Raw genomic sequence first — 13499 nt, forward strand, 5'->3', positions numbered from 1 at the left:
CTCATTTTATTAAACAGCAGAATAAATAATAACATGAAAACATAGAGCAGCTTACCTGCTCATAGATGATGACTTCTCCAAAGCTGCAGTGGTTTAAATACTTTTCGTTGGCAATTCCTTTTGGAATTTTTTTTTTTCATTTTTCCATAGAGATTTTGTGGGAGGTTTTTATTTTGTTTTGATTTTTTCATGAGCTACAAAATTATGTGGCTCTCCCTTCCATGATTCCTCCTATTAAAACTTCTGCCATCTTGTTAGGCATATAAGTGACATGTTCCCCAGAGTTCAGGGGTGAAGAGAACTGAATTTCAAAACCACACAATTTATGTGGTAATGAAGCACATTCCTCGCTTGTTTTTGTGTCAGACATATGGGAAGACTGTGTATAATAGGCTATTTGATTTGTGCGAAGGAGAGATTTTTTAAGCCCTCTGAAGAAAAAAACAGTCACACTGATTTCTAGGCTCATCTATACTTCTTTTCCTGTATTTTATGTGGAAACATTTTAGAACTCACAGTTTCCATATTAGGTACCCTTTCCACAGTTAATTAATCCTGCTTTCCCACATGACAAATGACCCTATCTCATAAAAGGGCACATTGGCAAGCAAGGATTGAGTCAAAGAAGGTATTCTTTGATATTTATATATAAATTTGTTTAAAATAAAAAAAAATTGGACTCTCAGAATTTTTTTAAAAATGTAGTACATCACCTATAGAAAAGTAAATTTAGACATCTTTTAGGTAAATTAATGTTTTTTTTCTTTTCTTCAAGAACCACAATGCCCAATTAGGAGGGCGGGTAGGGAACTGTGAGTGTTCCACACTTAGATTTTTAGGTCTAGCATATCTTGTGCTCTCAACTATGAAAATACAGAAAACAAATTACTCAAATAGCTATGCGGTAGCATTTGAAAATTGCCACTACATGGAATATTACTCAGCCATAAGAAAAGATGAAGTATTGCCATTGTGACAACATGAATGGATCTTGAGAGTATTATGCTGAGTGAGATAAGTCAGGTGGGAAAGGACAAGAATCATATGATTTCACTCATATACAGGATATAAAACAGAAAGAAACAAAATGACGAGCAAAACAAACAAACAAAAAACTCACTGACAGAGACAGCGCCATAATGGTTACCAGAGAGGAATGGGGGGTGAAGGGTGGAACATTGAAGAGGGTAAATGGGGTCAAATATATGGTGATGGAAGGAAAGTAAACTTTGGGTGATGAGCACACGATGCAATATATAGATGATCTATTATAATATTGTACCCTTGAAACTTATACAATCTTATTAACCAACGTCACCCCAATAAATTTAATTTAAAAATAATAAATTTTCTGATTGCCAATACAAATGATCTTCCTTGTTTTTCCTCCCAAATCTCCAAGTTTGGGGGGAAACATAAACTACTTATCATTAACTCGTTGACTCTTTTCACATTTACTCAATGTTAAGTTCAGACAGAAGAGAAAATCCCAGGATATTAGCTTAGGCTGTCAGGTTCCTACAGAGATACAGGTTTTTTGTTTTGTTTTGTTTTTTGGTGCATGAGAGCTAGAAAGATGAATGGCACCACCGTTCTCATCTATAGGAAGTGACCGAAAATCTCATCAATTGACAATAGGCCAAATATGGCCATCCCATATCCCTACTCATCTCTAGAGACCAAGTTACCATGCTAAACGAGATTCTCCTCTTGGCTTTACCAGTCACTACCGGTCCTGGAAAATCTGTGCCACCTCTTGGGGCCTCTGTTTCCTCATTCATAAAATGATGTGGATAGAAAAAACATTCTCTAATGGTCCCTCGGCTCTAGCATTTTACGATTCTATCTTATGCCATGTATTATGGTGCTATTCCTCACTCTCTCCACTCTCCAATCCCCACTGATTTATTGCAGGATAGCCAGTCAGTACAGCAAGCCCTGGGCTTAACCTGGCCTGTCTTGCACTTACCAAACCAAGGTATTTCTCACCTTCACCACTATGCTACTATTGTAATTCACATATATGTTTAAAAAAAAAACTTATCTATCTGCCTATACATCTATCCATCTATCTACCTACCTTAGATATACCTGTGTTAACGTGCAATTCTGGAGAAAAATTAATGTTTCTAAGGCTGTTTCCCATGACTACCCTTGAAACTGCCGCATCTGTTTTGTCACCAAAGACACCAATTTATTCTACTTTCAAGCTCCTGTTTCTCTAATATTTGGGTATTTCCTCTTCACTTTCTCCTATTCACCACTGTCCCTTCTCAGCATCTTTGGACTCAGAACTTTACATCTCCACATTTTCTATTTTGTTCCATACATGGACCAGAGGCAGATAAATAACAGATTAAGAACAAAGTCGGGTAGAGTTTGTTTTCCTTTTGTATTTATAAACGAGGACAAAAAAAAAAAACTAAATAAACATCGGTTTCCACCAATTTATCTTTCTAACATGCCACATTTCTAGAAAAAAAATCTACTGGTGTGATAAATAAGTATGAAAGTGGGAAGCCTGTTCTAGGCAGTGGGGTAAATACCAAGTTTAATAAAAAAAATTTTGAAAGGCTAAAATAGGTTTAATAACAACAGTAACAACATTAGGGTTATTTGCTCTCCATTAGAATGAGTCGTAGTGTCCTTGCGGATGAGTGATTATACCTGGCAAAATCTGCCCCCAATAGTACAGAATGTCCTCCCCTGCGTGGCTTTCAGAGACCAATTTGTTATGAAGACAAGAAATGGGAAGTCAGAATAAATCAGCAAAGATCTTTTTCTCTGAGATTCAGGCCCATCATACAGGTATGAGGGAAAAATTATTTGTTCAATCTCTTCTGCATGCCAGGCACTGTTCTAGGTACTTATACATGCATTATTTGATGGAATCTTCTCAGTAAATCAACAGTTGGTTCTTATGATTCTCCTATTACCTATGTGAAAACTGAGGTTTTGAAAGGCCACACACAGCCACTTGACAATGGATATGAAACAGTTGTACATTAAAATTATTGAGCTGCTGCAGCTAGAAAGAATATTTAATAGCATTAAACCAGAAGTGACAAAGTGCTCATATGTCTTCCCAATGTGGTCTCAGTTTTTCACTAAGCTACTGATCTGGAAAGTACTATTTCTACTAAAGATGGAAAGCATCCCTGCCAGCCCAAAGCAGAATATAAACAAGGACTACAACAACTAGTAGCAAAACTTTTGAAGAACATATTGGAGAAGACTTTCTGGTTTATGGTTAATAAAGATTCCTTAATCAAAGTGAAATTGAGCAAATACTTAAGGCACAGATGGGAAGCTGTATGCTAACAAGTGGTGTGATACAAAGATGCCAACTTCCTCATATGAAATGATGAAAGACAAGAACAGCAGGAGATAATACCTCATTAAGAATTAGAAAACTCCAGACTCCACCAGGAGTGCTCTCCATCCTCTCACTTATTAGTGGGGAAGAATTGGAAATAAATAACAAAATTACTTTGTGCATCATTTATTACTTTGCTATATGTAATTGTGCTTAAATTAATCATGTAGTAAACCTTATATTGCCCCAATTTATAATGTGGGTTTAGTCATTCTCTGACTTGAGGAAATATTGGCTTCATAAAACCAGAAGTAACATCCTGTAGGTACCTTGCAGGCTGTGGGCTGAGAAATCTCCAGAAGGATCGAACATTCAAAAGTCTGGTGCACAAAGTGGACAGAGAGATTCAGGAGCACCTCTTTGCTAATGCTGCTGAAGGTTTATTTCCCTTTGGCTTTTCTGTTCCATGTTATATGCCCGCATATTTAAAAGACAGAACAGTGAATCATTTGATTAAATCCAAAATCCACACACTTTCTGCTATGTCACACTATTATGACACACAGCTATTATTAACACGGTAATTACCTATTTCACTTGAACAAGCCAATATAACAATGTGTGGACTTCAGAAGTTCTCATACTAAAAACATAAAATAGAAGAAGAATCTGTTATAATGTAGGGTTCCTTATTACAAAGATTCAAAACCATAGGCCAAATAACATCCTCAGCAGCAGCAACAAGATGATAAAATTCTTTCCTAAAAGGAAAATTCCATTGAAAACAAGCACTTTCTCCATTCCAGCAGATGACCCATAACAAGAGTATAGAGAATAATTTTCCATAACAAATACTCATAAAACCAATGCTGCTGTGTTTCCTGGTCTTTGCCCGTTTCACCTTCATTTTCTAGAAACCAAGCAACTAAAGGGATGTGACTGCTTACACTTCCAGAAGGAGAACAGAAAGTAAGTGATTTTGGCTCAGGCCCTTTTGTTCTACCATCAATAGGCAGTTAGCTTTCAACCATTCTCACGCCTCATCCCTCACCATGCAAACTTCAGAGTCACCCAGCCAGAAACAAACACAAATAACTCCTAAACACACCACTAGAAACCCAAACAAGAGATTTTAAAAAAAATTTTTCAGGGTGTTTGCTGTTCACGGAAATTTGGAGCTCACCTGTAAAAATCCGGGCATCGGTAGGTACCATGCTGACCGCAGTCCTAAAGGCGGACGTAGCTGGCTCAAGTCCAGAAGGCCTCTTCCTTTCCCGCTTTCACATTCCATCAGCCAGCTGCAGCTTACTTGGCCAACATTATCTTCTTTGCACTTCATATAAACCCTCTACATGACCCCCCCCCGCCCCGCCCACCCTGCCAGACTATTATTATGTTCATCCTCTCCTCACAGCCTGTCCTCACTCCCTGGGGTGCTCACTTCCTCTTCTCCTTAGTTCCCCCAGATCCTTCCCCAGTACCCAATCTAGGTCCAACTCTAACCAGGTAATTTCATTCAAGCACACTAGTTTTTTTCTGCCCCGGAATTCTAGAGTTCTCACCACTTAGCCTCACAGAATTAAGAAGTTAAATCTCTCTAGTTGCTTCATTTGTAGTAGTCTTTCTTATCTTTTCATTTGGATTAAAAATTCATGTCTTAGAATTCCTTGGCACACCCTCCTCTCAATCAGGGTACTTAAAACCAAACAGCTGCCAACATTTCCCACAATGCCATGTACACTAATTCTAGAAATCTAAGAAATATATTTGGAAATTCCGCTATAATTTTAAAATCCAAGTATCTCAAAATGTTCCTAAGCATGGAATTTGTTGGGTCTATTGCTTAACTAACGCTCTTATATGGATCTTTTGCTGCACCTGCATGTTACCTCCTCCACTGAATTTAATTTTTTCCTCTCCTTGCTCCCACGGCTTTCTGAGCTAAAGCCCGTAGAGCACTCATCACATCTTATTATGTCAGAATCAGAATCACGTAGGGGTAAAAATGAAGGCCCCTGTCTGAAGGGCAGTGATAAAGTATTACTCGTTTTTATACTCAATCTCCCTTTCACTAGACAGATAGAAATAGATATCAATGATAGATAGATAATAGATGGATAGATGATAGATAATAGATAGACATGATATATATACATAATAGATATTTACATACACATATATCATGGGATATATATGTATGCATATTTAAAACATGGTATATGTGTTTATATATAAAACATGATATATATGTATGTATAAAAACATGGGATGCACATGTATTCATTTATTTATTTATGAGTCACTAAATGTTTGTCAAATGACCAGCACAGTATTAAAGCCAGTAAAATAAAGCTCAGATGTTCTAGTCTCATCTTGTACTCTGTGGATGGAGAAAATCAAACTTAGAGAAATTAATTTTTTCAAGACTATACTTGGTAGAAACAGGATATAAGGTTTGAGAAGCAGCTATCAAATTTTATCATAAATTCCACAGGAAAACAGCATAAAGATTTCCATTGGGGCAGAAAGAGATTGCAGCTAGACAAAAATGCTGAAACAGAAAATTTCACCATTTGGGGTTCCAGAGGCAAATATACTCTGCACAATGCACATTGTCTACATATTGGCATAGCTCACATGGCCCTTGCACTATCAGCATGAAAATCTCCTTTAGTGTTAGAGCGAAAACTTCAGATTCCTCTGCATCACCTCAGAGCCACCTCATCTGAATCTCTGGGCTGGGCCCCAGAATCTGCATTTCCCCCAGGGTTCCCAGTTGATTCTCTGCACAGCATAGTCTGAGGACCACTGCACTGGACTTGAGAGTTTCATCTCCAATAAGAGAGAAAACTCGAAGTCAGTCATTGACCATTACGTTTAACTAAGGAATCCAATTTTCTTTACTTATTCTGTATTCAGAAAAAAAACTTCTCACCTAAGTACCTCAAGACTCTCCACCAAATAAACACTGCTCTCTTGAAAATAGCTGGCCCTTTACTCAAATTGAAGGAAAAAAGAATCATGTGTGGCTTTCTGGAGATGGCCTAGTCCCAATTCTTTATGTCTACCTAGAGCTGTGGTCTCCCTCCTTCCTCACCTCCACCACTTCCTCCTCATTCTCTCTCTTTCTCTTTTTTCTTTTTTCCTTTTACTGCCACTTCTCCTCCCTAATGTGGTCCCTGAACCAGCTGTAATCAGTATCAGTATTACCTGGGAACTCATTTAAAATACAAATCCTTGGGCCCACTCCAGACCTATAGAATCAGAAACTCTGGGTGGGGCCCAGCGCTGGTTTAACAGGCCTTCCAGGTGATCCTGATGCCAACTAAAGTTTGAGAACCATTGCCCTAGAGGAACATTGGTAGACAAAGACCTCCTATCAGCCCTTCTCCAGCCTGATCCTCCTACTTTTTGGAGAAATAGGAAGAGGTAAATCACGGGCCGAGCCAGGGAGACCCAAGGCCATCTGCCCTGACCAGTCCATCTGCAGTATTTCACACAGTTGACTTTTATAACAAAGTTTATCCTGAGTGACAAATTTGAAACTCTTTAAATATCAACTGATAATCATACCAATATATTAAAGAGCAAGGTAACACAGCAGGCCTGGTAGGACACACAAATAAACATAACACCGACTGGCTTTAAAGCTTGTATCTATATACTAAAGTTAATCAAAGGGGAAGGAGGGCTAGGGGAAGGAATAATTTAACTTAACCAACATTGTCTATTTTAATGACTTGTTTGATTAAAATCCTACAACCAATTTCTAAGCACTAGCTTTCAAATTAACCAGTTGTTTGAATAAAATGGTGAATTTTCTTTCTTTCCCTCAAGATAGGCTCATATGGTACCACTTGAAATCAATGACTAAAGAAATGTTTAATCGTATCTGCCCATCATTAAATTATTACCATTAAATAGAAGTTTAAAAAGAAAACAAAGCTTAGTTTTTTTCCTACTAATGGATGTAGGGTTTCCAATGTTACAAGTTACATTTCTAAAGCAAAAAATACACGAGGAAGTGAAGTATATGCAGAAAATTCATCTCTAAAAGCACACTACCCACCAATGGCTACCTAATTTAGCAGAATATATTACCTCTATGCTTCATAAATCTTAATTAAAGCCGTTAGTTTTCCTATTATGTGATCGAGAAATGCCCCATTAAAGTTAAACAGTTTCTACAAGTAATTATACATATATACACTTTAAAATTGCTTCACACATACTGGAAACATTGTCTGCTAAATCAAAAACTTGCAGAATTTCATTAATGCAAGATTTTTTTTATCTCCCAAAAGTCAAATGTGTCCCAGAGGAACCAATATACTCAATGTTGGCTTCTCATAATACAATTTAATGCTCACAAACACAACTAAAGTATTTAAACATTTACAGGGGTTGTCATAAATGCTTTTCTTATTTTTGATCAAATTCAACCTTACACTTAATACAGTTAACTGTAGTTATTTAATTTAAAAACTTGCGATTCCAACCTCAAAAATTTATAACAATATAAATGCAGTTACTTGGCTATAGGATACGTATACTACGGGGACTCCATTCTTCAATATGAAACACACATGCCAAAACCAGAGAGGGGATATTTTTTAAAGTAGACGTTATTTTAAATAACTGTTGGCACATTGAAAAAAAAATCTTCGACTCCAAATTGAAAAATAGATCTCTTTTATTCATATAGTCATTTTAATCAGACACTAGCTCACCAATAACAATAATGATGATGCTTTGTTTCTATTTTTGTTTGTTTTGAAAAATAATACAAGATAAACTGATGACTTAGCTAATTGAAGATAACTATGTTACTCGGGGTATTCTAGCCATCCTAAACTTAATAAATGAATGGAAAGCATTATTGATAATCTCTCCATTTTCTCAGAAGATGTAATCACTTTAATTCATAAAAATGTTACATGTAGCTCTGTAATATTTTACTTCTAAATGCTGAACAAGTACAGTCTTCAGAAACAGTGTAACTGGCCTTAGGCAAAAAAGCACTTCAGTGCAAACTGTTGTGCCAAGAGCTTACCATTCTAGGGCATGTTAATGAGCACAGGCACAGAACACAAAAAGACGAGGGAAGCGAGACCACAGCAGCCCAGGCAGTGATGGATAACTCCTGATCCAGGCGAATGTAATATCTCTCAGGGACAAGAGTATATTATTAATTGAAATCCTTGTTTAGTTCCTCCATGCAGACCACTATATAATTGCATCTCTCCCTTGAAAACTATTTTCAGCAGAATCCGCAATGAGTAAAATATCTTCAAAAAGTTAAGAAGGAAATCTGTTTCAGTTATATGTGATTATTTTGCAATATACCTATTACAGGGTCACTGAATCCTTATTCTCATTATCATGCATAGAGCACTAAATAAAGACCTGTATATTATCCTACAGCACAATTAAAATGCCATTTAACAAAAAATTAAAACCTAAAAAAATTTAAAACTAAAAATGACTTAAATGAAATTAGTCTTTCCACCTAGCAACAAATGTAAATGAGCACAGTGTATTCTTGTATTAAATATAAACTTTTCAATATAAATGTCTTATAGTTAAAAATGCCTTAATTTAATGAAATGCATCTTCTTTAGTGACTGTATTTTATGAATATAAATTGGACTAGTCAAACACATTAGCATTTGTTTCTTATTCAAGTAGAGCATATCAAATCACACTAGTTGAAAAAGAAAATGTTTCCTAGGAAAATGAAAGTTTTGTGTGTGGGGGTGGGGGTAGGGTTGGGGAATGCTTCCAAACTGGGGTAAAGGAGAGATCAAATATCTCACTGAACTTCAGCCTGACGTGGAAACGTCACATTCCCGAAAATCTCGATCTTATCAAAGTGTAAGACTAAGTCAAATAGAAGACAGGGACATGTTAGGAGATGTTCAACACAGGTCTGGAAAGATAGGCGCAGTAATAATCCAATCCACTAATAAACTGGATAAGGAGCAGGGTGAGAAACTTTACAACCAGTCACACTAAATGACAGCACAGAGGGCAAAGAGGTGTGGAAACTGAGAAGATAGACTTCCAAGTCTTTTCCTGAAAGTGCTTAGATTTTGAGGAGAGTCCAATATTGCCTGACAAAAGGGTCTTTGTGCAACAACTCCAGGGAGGTGAAGGAGAGCTGCTCAGGAAAACCAGCGAAGACAGGCCTAGCCTTGTACACAGGACCCGTGGAGAACTCTGAATCACGTGGCCTGCAGAAAGGACAATGATGTACTGCTAAACGCACGACTACCATATTCAGGCAACATCCGTGTGGGCATAGGCCAGATGTCTTTAAAAAAAATCATGTTAGGCTTTTTCTTTCAAAAAACATAATAAGCAAATAACACAGGCTATGATTTCAAATTGCATCAGTAGTCTCAGACAAGTCCCCAGACATTTGACCACTCCAAGTGACCCACACAGAACAATCCCTCTGGTTGGCAGGGGCTCTGATTCTGAGTCCTGGGTGAAGTTGGCCAAATAGTCCAGGACGCTCTGTCTACACATATGGCCTTAACACCCTGTAGTTCCAATCTCCGAATGATGAAATAGGAGCCTATCATCATTAAAGCAAGCCTGGAGACAGAAAGAGAGAGGCTAGCAATTTTAAGGAGAGAAATACCCACGAAACATGGGTAGTGGTGCATTATTTAGCCAAATCCAGGATATCTAAAAAAAAAAAAAACTTAGGCTGGAAATCATGCAAAATCATCAGATAATTGGTGTTTCCAGCTCTAGCCAGAATTGCCCAAGTTCTCGCCCTTGCAGGAAAACATAAATAAGAGAAAAACACTTGTATTAACCTTTCTGGAAGTCCAAAATATGGTTGCCTGGTTGGTTTCATTAGGACAAAAATATTAAAAGGTCCTTGGTAAAGGGACAAAGAGCTTCTTTTTTTCTTTCCCCAGTTCTAATTGCCTGGCTACCAATCTGAAAATAATTTAAGTGTTTAAAAGTATCCAGTGAACAAACAATATCCTTGAATAAACTAGAAAATTAAATACTAATTTTAAATTAGCATTAGATGCAACTTTATCTGAAATGGCATCTTTTCAACTGCAATTCCCATCGTATAAAATAAACAGCCAGTTATAAAACCGTCCAAAAGTTTCTCAAAAACTTATTCATCTGCTAGTAAAACAAATGAAAAGGTTTTAATCTCATACAAGAATCAAAAGAAAATGGAAGGGAGGAGGGCAGGGAGGCAGAGGTAAGGGATGGAATTAAAAAGTATCTTCCTAGAGCACAGCCAAAATAGCCTTGTGTCAGAGACAGAAGCATGGTTTTGAATTTCACCTCCACCTTGAACTAGCCACAGGACCCTCAGTTGCAGATTCTTTATCCATAAAACAGTGGTAATGATATTCTTCATCAGAGTATAGCATGAAAACAATTCATGCACTGGCTGGTGTATAATAAATTCTTAAGTATTATCTATTGATGTTATTACTATCACGAGTTAATGGATCAGATTAGCTAGCAAAGGGAAGGGTCTTAAGAAAATAGGAGACAAAAATAGACCCAAATGAACTAAATGGGGAAAAAAGTATAGGAATAGGCATTCTTGCATTTGGCCTGATGGACACAGACTTATGAAGTCAGATTCTACTTCTATCATTCAGGGTATTGATAAAATTGTTCAACCTAGTCTTCACACTGTAACTGTAATTTTACCTAACTGAAACAAGAGTGAGCTACAATTATAGTGGAGAACTCTACATGCATCCGGGTAAGCCAAAGTTACAGTGTGTCCCACGGAACGTACTGATGAAAACTACATAATAAGAACAGCCTATTAGATGTTTAACTTTTAAATGAGAATAGGCTGGCTCCCAGTATACGATTCATGAAGATGTTCCATTATATGAAAAATCAATTCTTTCATTGGGAATAGTTGGAAAAATGGCTTAGGTGATCAGATGCTTTATTACACATAAATTAGCAACTTGTAAAAAAAAAAAAAGAAGAAATACGTAAAGAAAAAATCAACATAATAAATATTTTGACTGTAATTTAATCATTCTTTGATCATTCAAAAGAAATTCAGGAATCTCCAAGCCTCTACATCAAGATTTTGTCTTATAGATGTAGAAACCAGTCAACTAAAAGATGTCATAATTAACACAATGCCAGTTGAAATTTATTTTATAGATATATAATATTCTGCATAACTACCTCTTAACTTACAACAAAATAAAATAAAAATTGAGATTTAATATCAACTCATAGCAAATTATAAATGCTATTCAAGGGATTGAAAACCAAGCAAAATAGAAGAGACAGTCAAGAATTATTCAACTGTAGTTTCTGAAGGAAAAAAAGGATTTAAATACATAACAGAGGCAGGAAAGGAGGCATGATTTCTACAAATCATTCATATGCACACATATCCCTAAAATGTACAAGTATCATTTAGATGTCCAAAAACAAGAAACACCAGTTACCCAGAGGCCGTGATAACTTTCTCCATAAGAGGAACTAGGTCTGCAAAAGGCTTAGAAGTTAGTAGACTCAGACCCACTCCAGGAAACTCTGCTGGTGTTTCCATTATAAACCGCATTTCAGGAGTTTACAAGTTGAATGTTTTTAAAACATATTGGGTTCATAATGAGCTCACACATTCTTAAAATGTTCTTTTTGCTCTCCTTTAAAAAGTATGGCCACTTTTGTGAACAAATCATAAACAAAATTTCAGGTGATTTTTTTTGGCTGAGTTCCAAGACACAATGGCTAAATGTTTAAATAGGGTAAAAGGACTAATTATTTTCTTCATTTGGAAACTAGAGTAGAAAGGCCAGCCTCAGAAACACTCTACAGTGCTTCTGTTTTAAAGCGTTCTTTTGCAATATTTTCATTCAGTGGTTCAGGATCCTAGTACTACAGCTAGGAATATGCAATCAAACTTCAAAAACTCCATTTCTACATCTGGAGATTTATGCAATAATCGCTCCAGCATTAGACTTTTCTGAAGTTATTAGTGGTCAAAATTACATGTACCATGAAAGCCAGGAAGACTCTCAGAATGGAGCTAAAAGCCAGGTGGCAGGGCACCTACACTGAGGTGCCGCCACAAACCCCAAATTCAAACCAACCTTGGAGTTTTACAAGTCCTTGCCCTGTGCCAACCCCCAGCTTAAAATAGTTCAGGGCACAGCTCTGCAGGGAACTGAGTTGATGAGTAGGTTAGGGCTTAAAACCATTTCTTTTAAAACCCAAAAAAAAAAAAATCTGGTGGTTCTGCCAAATATAAAACTACTCTCCACAGCAGTCCCTAACACCTTGAGGGTTTATAAAAGAGGAAAGCAGCAGAGCCGCCAAAGCCAGGGATGCCTCGTTCCCACAAGGAATGGATTGTTGTGCATAATTTACCAGGCCTTTCACAAGGCAGTTTTGGACAGTGCAGCACCGTTGAGCTCCAGAACAATTGTCCTGCACCAGACTAGGAAAAACACCTGGATAGGAGGCAGCTCGCTGCTCGACTCTCACCACGCCTTGACCTGGGTGCCAAGTCCCTAATAAAAAAGTGTTTTCACTGAGCCTATGAATTGACAAAACTCCCCCTATTCACAGAACAGCTTTTCATCCTCGGGCTCCTATCATAACCAGAAGACTTAAAAAGCAACCCCCTTCCAAAAGGAAGAGAGTCAGATCCTCTCGCGTTTGGCCACATGAACTTTCTCTAAATTGCAAATATGCAAAAGACATGAATAATACTGATTAAAACCACACAAATTCCAACATCTAATTGATAATATTCCACATGTAGGTTAAAGGTCAAAAATACCCTACAACACATATTTATTGACAGGGGCAGACTTTTCCATCTGTTTCTGATCTTTATCCACAATTTGGTCATTGGCCTCAAAAGAAAAATCCTCTGCTAATAATAAACGAAATGAAATTTACACTTTCCTCTAAATACAATCCCACCTTCAAGAAGTTTGTACAATTGCCTTTTTTCTTCAGGCAAATTTCCTTTAGAGAAAGGCAAATGATACGGAGGGAACGGGGCAGCTGGAAGGAGAAAAGTGTTAATGAGCAGTTGTGTGTAAATATGAGAAATATTTCCCTGCAACGCCACTTAAATTAACTGAGCTTTGAATGGTTTAAATATATGAGCGATAAGGAAAAATCTCTCTCTCTCTCTCTCTCTCTCTCT

Source organism: Pteropus medius, unplaced genomic scaffold (genome assembly GCF_902729225.1).
Source record: "Pteropus medius unplaced genomic scaffold, Ma_sr-lr_union100, whole genome shotgun sequence".
In the NCBI taxonomy this organism is placed as follows: Eukaryota; Metazoa; Chordata; class Mammalia; order Chiroptera; family Pteropodidae; genus Pteropus; species Pteropus medius.